General features: G+C 42.2%; 1 pseudogene; it reads left to right on the top strand.

Moving 5' to 3' along the window:
• LOC121291247 overlaps window positions 1-11,840 on the top strand; it is a 38,243-nt pseudogene that overhangs the window by 2,712 nt on the left and 23,691 nt on the right.

Genomic DNA, 11,840 nt, shown 5'->3' with positions numbered 1-11,840 from the left:
CATCTGATTTGTCAGTATGGTGTGTTCCTATTCACTGAAACACTCAGGAGCCTACAGTGAGAGTCCTATTCACAAGCTATTGGTCAGTGTCACTGTGGACTTTTCCCATTAAACAGTTTATAATTTCCAGTTCACAGGAATCATAATGTTTCCATGATGTTTCCATAATGTATCGACTCTCACAAACACAAGGACTGGAATTTTCCAGCCTCTTCCCTCCCCCCTGACTCCACACACACAGTGGGCTCCCCCCTGGCAGGGCTGGTGAGCCATTAAAATGTCCATTCACATCAGTGGGACCGGAACATCCCACCGGCATTAGGGACTGGAAAATTCCAGCCAAGGTGTCTGAAGGTAGCCAATGTAAATGTAGTCATGTGAGAAACAAGGCAGCTAATTTGCACACAGCAAGCTCTCACAAACAATAATGTAATAATGGCCAGATCATCTGTTTTTGTGATGTTGATTGTGTGATCCATGTTAGCCAGGACATCAGGGATAACTCCCCTGCTCTTCTATAACACAAGTGTCATGGAATCTTTAACGCTGACCTGAGAGGGCAGAAAGGGCCTTGGTTTAACTCATCTGAAAGGTGATGCCTCTGACAGTGGAGCACTCTCTCAGTACTGCACTGGAGTGTCAGCCTCAGAGCTCAAGTCTCTGAAGTGAAGCTTGAACCCACAACCTTCTGACTCAGAGATCGGAGTGCTCACGGCTGACAACTCTTAATATTTCTGTTCTATTAGATTCAGTTTCTAAGGCTGTGTACAGAATGCTTTTCCCCTATAAACTGGCAGCCTGAAAGTTTGATTTGATTTAAAGTGGTAACTAGTTAGAGCTGCAGGTTTCAGTGTTGTCTGGGTTCCTGAAGCTGTGAAAGGTGCTAAAATCCCTGGTGTCAGCTGGAATGGACATCTGAAGGGATTGTCTTCAATCAGTACTGCTGATTAACCATTCTGCTTTCATTCACTCATGAAAGTTCCATTGTTTAACAGTCTGTCAGGAATAAAACTTGAGAAATAACCCACTTTTGCCAAGGAAGGTCAAAGTTGGCCTTCATGATATTCTTGAGCTTGTTTTCAAATCTCCCCATGATTTCCTGCACTTGAATGTCAGCCATGTTTTTTTGGGTTCAGATCCTGGAGTGGGACTTGAATCCAGAACCCTCAGACTCAAAGAACAAGGTTGTGTTGGTTCAAGTCCAACTCCAGATAGTTTATTCCATGATCATTGATTAAAGTTGTTACATGAATAATTCCTCAGGCTCTGGGCTCCGTCTACATCTCCCACCTACCATTTATTGAAACACATACATGTAAAATGAGTGAAGAAATCATCCTGTAGTTGTTTACATACTGCATTGATCATGAAGCCAATCAGATCGCAATGTACCACCCTTAAATAAAACAGCTTCAATTGGTCATACACATTTTTGTAAATGTTTAGTTTAGTAAAACTCCTTAAAATATGAAACAACTACAAGTGTACAGGTTACAGCCGAGAGTTTACACTAGTTTACGTCGGTTTTATCTGCGTAATCCAGCTGAAATTGACTATAGCAGGAATTTTAAATGTAAGTTACCCTGTTTTTATGATGCCAGCTGATGTTACTACTGAACAAGACAGATCCTAGGGTGGAACCTGGCTTGATAGATCCTAACTTTTATTTTTTGTTTAGGTAGGGAGTGGCTAGTGAACAGTCACAGGAGTCAGCTGATGAACTTTTAACAAAAGAATAACACATTTATTAAACAAAAAAAATGAACCAAATTACAATATTCCTTCACCCACACTATAGAAATCTGTATATTTCTGCAAAGATAATAATAACTTAAGTTACAAAAGCTATCTTATGTTCGCAGTAAGTACACAGTCCATGTAAACCAACAGGTGACCTGTAGTCATTACAGACCACACTCTGAAACCAAATGACAGATACCACCCCAAACAGATGATATGGATCTCTCTTCAACTTTTCCTAGACGCTTGTCACACCATGAGCCAACCGGTTTCACTGAACTCCATCTTTCACAAGAGGGTTTCCAATCTCCGCTCTCCAAGAATTCATTTTGGAATCTCCTCCCAAAGTGACACTTTCTCTCAAAAGCATTCTGCAAGGGTTCACCTCCAGGGTTTTGAATTCTCCTTCCGATGTTCCTCCCCACCTTGATCACCCGGTGTAATCAAGCTTTCTTCCATGCACTCTCTTTTACTGACTCAGCCATGTCAACAGAACACCACTGCTTTACATGCTCATAGTAAGGCATTACAGACTTTCAGCTGTCCCCTGGGATCTTCTGCTTCTCGCAAGCCATTTTTGTTTTAAGTCTGCTTCTTGCAGTTTTCTTCCCTTTATGCTTGGAGCCTTTCTCTCTGCCCCTCACTCTTAACATCACTTAACAGGACCTTTTCCAGGTTCGTGTCCTTTTCCTTTGTCTTAACTGTTCTCTTGGGACATTTCCTGTTCCACTCCCCTGGATTTTGGGACTTTCTTCTTTAGTTTCTGGAACCTGCTTCTGCAGTCCCTTCTCCTGTGTCTAGCCTCACTAGCACCTGGCTTCAACTTTAGTTTGGGACTTACTATCTGTGCCTCTGCTGTCCAGCCACTCTGGAATCCTGGCTTCAACTGAGCTTTGGTATGGGGCTTATTATCTGTCCCTCCTATGTTGCAACTGCTTCCAACGGAACTCTTTTATGACGTGGCAGGTGATATGTGACCATGGACCAAATCCACAAGGGAAACTTGGCCAGGCTATCACAATGGTTTTGCAATTTGTATTTATTACAAGAAGATTTGTGCACTTAATTCAGAAATAATGAGTCCACTAAACCCTTTAGAGATTTTTAAAACTAAATTAAAACATTTATTAACAAAAGAAAAGATTTCAAGCACATATATATGATTACAATTACTTAATACTATAACAAATCCCAAAATCCCTAATTAACCTGATTCCCAACTACACATCCTCTTGAAGGCAACAGTCTAAAGTAGATTTTTAAGTTTAGTCAAGCCAACATGTTTACCATAGCACTCACTTGACAGTGCAATTCCAAAGGCTTTCCTCCACCTTCTTCAAAAGTGGCTAGAACCTTCCTTCAAATCTGTCACACTATGTACCTTTCAGGATTTTACACGGCCATACCCTATATAGTCTTCCATTCCTCTTTATATATGTTTTCTCTCTCTTTAATATGTAAATTACATTGTTCTATATGTCTTTGGAAATTTACTTTCCCCATAATATAAAAATCTTTCATGTTGCCAAAATGGGCAGTACCTTTGGGAAAAATAAACATACTTCTTTCCCTTGCTTATCTTATAAGTCGTAAACATCCTGTCATTCCTTTGAAACCAACCTCTTCAAATCTAAAAATGCAAATTTCCTTCATCCCCTACACGCTAAGCCCTCATCCATGTTTGCTCATTAGCATTTTAAATTTTACTCTTAACTTATTTTGATAATTTCAAGCTTGCAATCTATCTGACTCTAATTCAATCAAATCACAGGCACCCATAAACCTACTTTACAATAAACCACAATAATATAATGGAAAAATGAACCGTCATAATTTTAAAAGATGGTTTCATTTTCTCAACCCATCTTATATTAATTACTATACTTATCTATATACCCAAACTATTACATTACCAGGTGCATGCATTAACATAACAATATATACAAATCCTTTGTATCAACAGAGGTCATTTCAGTCCAGTATTCACTTTTAAATCTCCAATTTCCTTTGAGTTTTAGACTACTCAGTGCATCTACAATTAAATTTTCTCATTCAACCATATGTACAATCTGTAAACTAAATAGTTGCAGTAATAAACTCTCCATCTGAACAGCCTTGCACTTCGGTCTTGAAACTTGTACAGAAATTTTAAAGGATTGTGGTTAGTATAAGCAGTTGTTTCTGAAGAATTTCTTGTACATAAACCTCAAAATGCTGCAATGCTAACACCAGATCCAGAGTCTCCTTTTCGATGGTTGAATATCTTCTCTGATGTACATTCAGTTTTCATGAAAAATACCCTATCAGTTTCTCAATTCCAGTTTCATCATCTCATAACAATACAATGTTACCATCGCCTACATCACTTGCATCAACTGCCAACTTCAATTGCTTGGCATAATTGGGTACTGCCAAAACTGGTGTCATAGTCACTATAGTTTTTAAACTGTCAAATGCATTCTGACACTCCATTGAAACTTGTTCTTTTTTAATAGTTCAGTCAATGGAGCAACCACTTGGCTGAAATTTGGTATAAACTTCCAGTAAAATCCCCTCATGCCCAGAAATTTCAAGCCTTCTCATTTTGTTGTAGGCACTGGGAAATCCATGATGGCTTTTATTTTGCATCTCGGAGCCACCTTACCATGTCCAATAGTATGGCCTAGTAATGTAACTGGCGCTTTTGCAAACTCACTCTTAGCCAAGTTCACCATCAAATTAGCTTCTTGCAGTCAATCAAACAGTTCTTTCAGCTGGTGTGAATGCTCCTCCCACATTTGACCAAACATTATCAAGTCATCAATATAAACAGCACAATTGCTCAGCCCTGCAATTACTTTGTCAGTCTTTAAAATATCGCTGCTGCATTTTTCATACTAAATGGCATGAATTTAAACTGGTATAGTCCATCTGGCATCATAAAAGCTGATATCTCCTTTGCTCTCTCTGATAATGATACTTGCCATTTCCGCCAACTCCGGCATGATGCCACCACCTAGCACATCTTCTCCTCACCCTCCCATCAGCATTCCATAGGGACCGTTCCCTCCGCGTCACCCTGGTCCACTCCTCTATCACCCCAAACACCTCATCCCCTTCCCACAGTACCTTCCAATGCAATTGCAGAAGGTGCAACTCCTGTCCCCTTACCTCCTCCCTCCTCACTGTCCAAGGGTTCAAACACTCCTTTCATGAAGCAGCGCTGCACTTGTACCTCCTTCAATTTAGTCTACTGCATTTGCTGCTCCCAATGTGGTCTCCTCTCCATTGGGGAGACCAAACGCAGACTGGGTGACTGCGGAACACCTTTGCTCCGTCTGCAAGCGTGACCCATACCTCCCTGTCACTTGCCATTTCAAAATACCACCCTGCTCTCATGCCTACATGTCTGTCCTTGGCCTGCTGCATTGTTCCAGTGAAACTCAATGTAAGCTGGAGGAACAGCACCTCATCTTCCGACTAGGCACTTTACAGCCTTCCGGACTGAATATTGAGTTCAACAACTTCAGACCATGAACTCCCTCCTCTATCTTCACCCCTTTATTAATCCCTTTTAAATTTTTTAAAAACTTTTTCTTTACATATTTTTATTCATTTATTCATTGTCTTATCCCCCTTTTCTATCCTTTATCTATAATTTTCCCCAACCACCTCCCTTCCCCCCCAACTCTACCCCCAGAAGGGCCATCTGTTACTTGATCCATGTTGTTCTTTCACAGAGTGCTGAACCTTGTTCTGCTGTTCACACATTCTACTTTCTTACCTTTACGCCACTATCAGCACTTTCTTTAGCCCTTACCACTACCATTAACATTCCCTTTGTTTTGTGTCCATGACATCTTTGTCAATCTCTCCTTAGTCCCCCCTGTTGCTGACCTTCTATTCAGCTTCACCTGCTCCATCTCCCTTAAACACTATAAATTTCATCACATTTCTACTTCTCTTTAGCTCTGAAGAAGAGTCGTATGGACTCAAAGTGTTAACTCAGTTTCTCTCTCCACAGATGCTGTCAGACCTGCTGAGTTTTTCCAGAAATTTCTGTTTTTACTCCAGTTGACATGCTGTGGTCAGCAATTATTTCAGCAAACTACAGGCCATAAATAATAATTTATTTCAGTTGCGTCACATCAATTGTTAAAATAGTTTAATATAGCCATAATTACATTACTGGTCCGAAGTCCAAAATCCAATGCCCTCAGGCCTGAACCAATGTTGGATTTTGGATTTTTCCAGATTTTTGACATGGGACCTAAACATGCCTGCACAGGCAGCTCGGTGAAGACTATTTTAATTGCTGGCAACTGGGACTTTTGGGGAGGTGTTGGAAGACCTGGAAAGAGGAGGAGGTAGCAACCAGAAATGGTGGTGACAAGTGTCCCAGCAGCAGCCCATGTTCTTAATGCACTCCTCCACATCCTGCCTCTGTGTTCAGGCAGATGGTTTTACTTTTTCTGGTAGAGAATGTCAGTGGCCCCTTTCAACATTGTTGTTATGTCATCTTTAACAGCTGCAACCAAGGCAAACCAATTACATAAAGGGAGCATAACATAGGCTCGAGGCCTCTTATTGGTAGATGCGAAGACACTAATCCTGTTTGAGGCATGGGCACTGGGTGCCTCTTTTGATACTAATACCAATATTGCATGTGGATGTCTGCCTTAGATTGTGCGTGTGTGTGTGCACTGCCTGCTGTGTTGGACATCTGCAAAATAGGTGAGTCACCATCAATTTAAATGAATATCAAAAAATGTCGGGTTTTTGGACAGTTTTGGTTTTTGGACAGCCAAATTTCGGATAATGTACCTGTATAACCTCAATAATATTGTATGGAGTTTCTGCTTTGTTTTTTCAATTATGAGAGAGTTTAAATTGGTGAACTTTCTCTTAATCCTCTCATTTTTATAATACTAGAGAAGGTCAGAGAGATACGAGAGAGGACGAGAAGGAGTGATAGGATTAAAGAGGGGTAGGAGAGAGGATGAGAATGAATGAGGAAAGAAAGAAAGAGAGGAGAGGAAATGACACTCTAGAGTAAATTTAATACAACACACAGAGAGCATCAGCAGAGGTCACTGGAGTTTTATGGAATAGCTGCTTCCCCAAGGTACTGGGAGTGATTGATAACACTCACATGGCATTGAAGGTCACCTGAGGAGACTAAGAGAACAACCTGAATAGAAAGCAATTCACCTCCTTCAGGTAGTGTGTAATGTCCTTTTGAGATTACTCCATGTGAACACCACTCACACTGGATCATCCCACAATGCTTTCATTGTCAGGGACTCAGACATTAGACCCATATTCGGGGAAGGGGAGTGACCTGATGGTCAGCTGATTAGGAGGTGGTATTTGGCAGGCTGACCAAATCCACCAGGGAAACTTGGCCACACTATCACAACGATTTTGCAATTTGTATTTGTTAGGAGAAGGCTTGTGCACTGAAGTCAGAAGTAATGAGTCCAATATCACCTTTAGAGATTTCAAGATTAAATTAAAACATTAACAAAAGAAGAAAAATCTTAAGCATAAGCAAGGTTACAGCTTCACAGTTATAACAGTTCACAAAATTGCTACCTAACCAGACTCCCAACTACACACCCTTTTAAGGCAACAGTCCAAAGTAGTTTTTGAATTTATAAAGGCATTCAGCAATACTACCACAAGCACTCACTCAACAATTGACTTCCAAAGGCTTTTAACACAACTTTGGTTACTGGAACAGCCAACTTCTGCAGAGTGGCTGGAGGCTTTTTTCCCCAAGTCTGTTTCACCTGGTGCACCTTTCAAAATCTCACACAGCCACACCTCACACAGCTTTGCATCCTTCTTTAAATACGTTTCTCCCTTTTTGATCTGTAAATCCGGTTGCTTCGGTCATCTTTAGAAGTTACTTTTCCCAGAAGATAACAATCTTTCATGTTATTATTATGGCTAACACTTTTGGGAAAAATAAATGTAATCACTTTGTTACAACTGACAAGATAAGAAAGGCAATCTTATCATGTCTCTTTGAAAATCAAACACCTTTCCCATTTATCTGAAAATGCAAATTTCATTCACACTGTCTCTGCTGAGACTTCACTTTAGTTTACTCATCTCCATTTCAAATGCCTGTTTTACACCTAATTTCTTTGATAATTTAAACCTTGCAGTCTAATCGTCTCTAGTTTAATTAAATTAGCCACACACATTGAACCATACACAGACACAAACATAAGCCTGTAATATTAGGAAAGATATGAAAGCTTTGTTACACAACTCACAGAGAGGAGCTAGTGGGGGAATGTTGAAGAACTGTTTCAGGTACTGGCTACACCTGTAGTATTCGCCACAGAGAGAGAATGCCCACAATGATCCTAATCTACTACAAGCTGAATAATATAACCGTCAAACAAGGTCTAGACTGGGACAGCCCAGCAGAGGGACTGAGACAGCCCAGCAGATGAACTGGGAGAGGTGAATGGACCGGGACATCCCGGGAGAGGGGACCCCCGAACAGGACAGGACTGTCAGACATGAACTCACAGGTTATTAAACTTACACAATGAGCCCCACCTTACAGAGTCATTCTCTGAGCACTAGGTCAATCTCCTCTCTTCTCTTGTGCCCTTCTCCTCTGTCTCCTTCTCTCCTGTGCCCCCTCTCCCATGCCCCCTTTCTCCTGTGTCCCTCCTGTGCATGTGCTGATCCCACCACTGCACGTCATCGCTGCCTTGGATGCTGTGGGTCTTCCTCTTCTGACCTGCTGTCAAACACATCCGAGGTTACACATCCCACACTGATGCTGTCAGTTTGAAAGCCTCTGAGGATGAAGAATGTTATTCCCACACTAGAAATCTCTGTCGAACATTTACCGGGGGAACTGAGACAGCAGCTGCAGTAAGTGAGTTTTATTCAGATGGGACAATGACAAGTTTAAATCCCCACCTGATCTGCTGCTCAAAGTCGCCTCCGTTTCACCGGTCAGTTTCCCAAGCTTCAGGAAACTCAGGTTTCTCCAGAAATATTTGGATTGGCTGTGAGAGACGTCAATCAGAGAGCCCACCCACTCTGCCCATTCTCTCCTCTTCCTCTTCCACAACTGGTTCACTTCCTGTAGGGACTGAAAACCAAGTGAGGATATGGTGAGTGAAGGAACAGAATTTATAATAATTACATCACATAATATCCACACTAATGTTCAGGCAGCCTGACTATCCTGTGGGGAATCAGGTGTGGAAATGCCCCTTATGCTGTGTGAGAAGATCCAGCTGAGAGAGCTGTTTACTCAGTGCTTTGTGCTGAACTGTTTGACTGGAGCTGTGTGTTGGATATTGAGTGTGGTTTATTGGAAGCACTTCCTTTCTGATTTACAGGCTGAGTTTTGTTGATGGGTCATTACTGAATATGAGAAGGTGAGGTGTAATTATCTGGGAGGTGCAGAGTGCCTGAGGATTCTTACTGATCTCCTATTGTTGAGTTCTGTGTGTGTGTTGGGAGCTGATTATTATCCTGTGGACTGTGAATGGTCAGTTCTGTCTGTGTGTTGGGATCTGGATGTTTCCTGTCTTTTCAAATCCCTCCCAGACCTCCCAACACCCTCCCCCTCCTCCACACACACTCCCATCCCCATACCCTCCCCCTACCAACAACCACGCTCACCCCCCCCCCCCCCCCCCCCCCCCATCTCTGTTACCTTCTTCGTTAAAAAAAAGACGATCACCAGATGTCCTAAAACACTTTAGAGCCAATGAAGTATTTTTGAAGTGTGGTCACTGTTGTGTGTGCACAGCAAGCTCCCACAAACAGCAATGTGATAATGACCAGATAATCTGTTTTTCAGTGGTGTTGACTGAGGTGTTCATGCTGGTCTGGAAACCAGGGATAACTTCCTTTTCTTCTACAAAACAGTGCCATGGAATCTTTTACACCCACCTCAGAGAGTGCAGGAGCAGTCTCATTTGAGACCTGAAAGATGACACCTCTGACAGCACAGCACTCCCTCATGACTGCACTGGAGTTTCAGCCTCAATGCTCAGCTCCGGGAGTGGGACAATGTTAAAGGTGCTATAGAAATTCAAGTTGTTGTTGTTGCTGGACAGCACAGTGGCCAGCTCCCTGATTCAGGATTATATTGAGCTTTGTGTGTTTAACACGACTGTCCTTACTTCAGGTTTTACAGCCAGCTGTTCCAGAGGTTAATACTGGAGTTCATTGTGACCAACTGAAGAGCTGGGTCAGTGCTCAGAAGTGAGGTTATGCTTTGAAATCGATGTGTAGGGAGGAGGTGAATGGAATCTGAGCTGATGTGGAGAAATGTATGATGCACTGCTTTGTACTGTTTCCTGATCATTCAGCTGTCTTGTGTAACTGAAAACAGCTGGTTGGTTTGTAGACTGCGTCTTGCTGATTAAGACTGTCCATTCAGCCTGTCTGTTGGAGAGAGGCTGAGGTGGCCTGGGGTATGTTCAATGAAGAATTTTGGAGAGGGTACAGAAGAGATTTACAAGAATGTTCCAGGATTGAGGGATTACAGTGACGTGGATAGACTGGAGAAGCTGGGATTGTTTCCTTCACAGCAGAGAAGGCTAAGAGGAGATTTGTTAGAGATGTTTAAGATCGTGAAGGGTTTAGACACAACAAATAAAAAGAAATTGTTTCTAATGGTCGTAGGGTCCTCCTGTAAGACACCTTAAAATCTACTTCTTTAAATTTTTGATCATCTGTATTAATATCACCTAATGTGCCTCACTACTAAATTTTATTAACACTTTTGCAAAGCACCTTGGGACATTGAAGTATGCTAAAGTTGCTAAATAAATGCAATATAATAAAAGCCAGATCACCCTCAATCATCTATAGTTTGAGGAATATAATCTTGTGTTTAATCTCCCCTCACAGTTTAACTCTTGCGGTCCAGTTATCATTCTCATCAATCCACACTGCCCTCCTTCCAAGGTCAATACATCCTTCCTGTGGTGAGGGGCCCAGATCTGCTCCCAGTATTCAGGTGTGGTCAAACAGGGCTTTGTAAAGCTGAAACATGACCTCTACCTCCTCATCTTTCTGATTGTTTTCTCTACCTGTTCATGACATTTTAATTATCTCTGTACCTGGCTCCCAAAGTCACTTTGAACCTCCACTGTTTCTAGTTTTTCCCCATTTCGAATACCCTATTCTAGCCTTTGTAGGTTCAAAGTGCTGACATTGAAATCCATTTACCACAGTTTTACCCTCTGATTTAATCTATCAATGTGTCTTTGTAATTTGATATTTCCATGTACAATGTTTACATGAACACCTATCTTGTGTCATCAGTGAATTTGGAGATGTGTTTCTTTTATCCCATCATCTAAATCATTAATAAATACTGGGAATAGTTAAGGCCCAAAACAGATACTTGCAGGACACCAACTATTCACAACAGTACTGAGGGAGTGCTGCACTGTCAGAGATGGGGGCTACTGAGGGAGTGCTGCATGTCAGGGAGGGGGGCTACTGAGGCAGTGCTGCACTGTCAGGAAGGGGGGGGCTACTGAGGGAGTTCTGCACTGTCAGAGGAGCAGCACTGAGGGAGTTCTGCACTGTCAGAGGAGCAGCACTGAGGGAGTTCTGAACTATCAAAGAGCAGCACTGAGGGAGTTCTGCAGTGTCAGAGGAATGGCACTGAAGGAGTGCTGCACTGTCAGAGGAGTGGCATTGAGGAAGGGCTGCACTATCAGAAGAAAGGCACTGAGGAAGGGCTGCACTGTCGGAGGAGTGGCATTGAGGAAGGGCTGCAATGTCAGAGGAGTGGCACTGAGGGAGGGCACTGAATGAGTGCTGTGCTGGCAGAGGTTTGGGGGGGTAGGGATGGTGGCACTAATTGAATGCTGCACAGTTGAAGGTGCGACATTAAGGGAGTCCTGCATGGTTGGAGAGGCCGTGAAGTGTTTTGGAAGTCCTGTGTACATGATAGAGTCACTACTTTTAATCTTCTACCTTTCAAAGCATGAAGAGGAGGTCCTGCACCCACCTCTGTAGGATTGGGTGGGCAGAGTGATTGTCATATTCTGGATAGGTTGTCAATGTTTTTCTGTCCCTGATTGGCTGTGAGAGATGTCAATCAGAGAGCCCACCTA

Source organism: Carcharodon carcharias, chromosome 19, assembly GCF_017639515.1.
Source record: "Carcharodon carcharias isolate sCarCar2 chromosome 19, sCarCar2.pri, whole genome shotgun sequence".
NCBI lineage: Eukaryota > Metazoa > Chordata > Chondrichthyes > Lamniformes > Lamnidae > Carcharodon > Carcharodon carcharias.
Note: the sequence above shows the minus strand (reverse complement) of the source record. Positions and strands in the feature narration are given on the sequence as shown.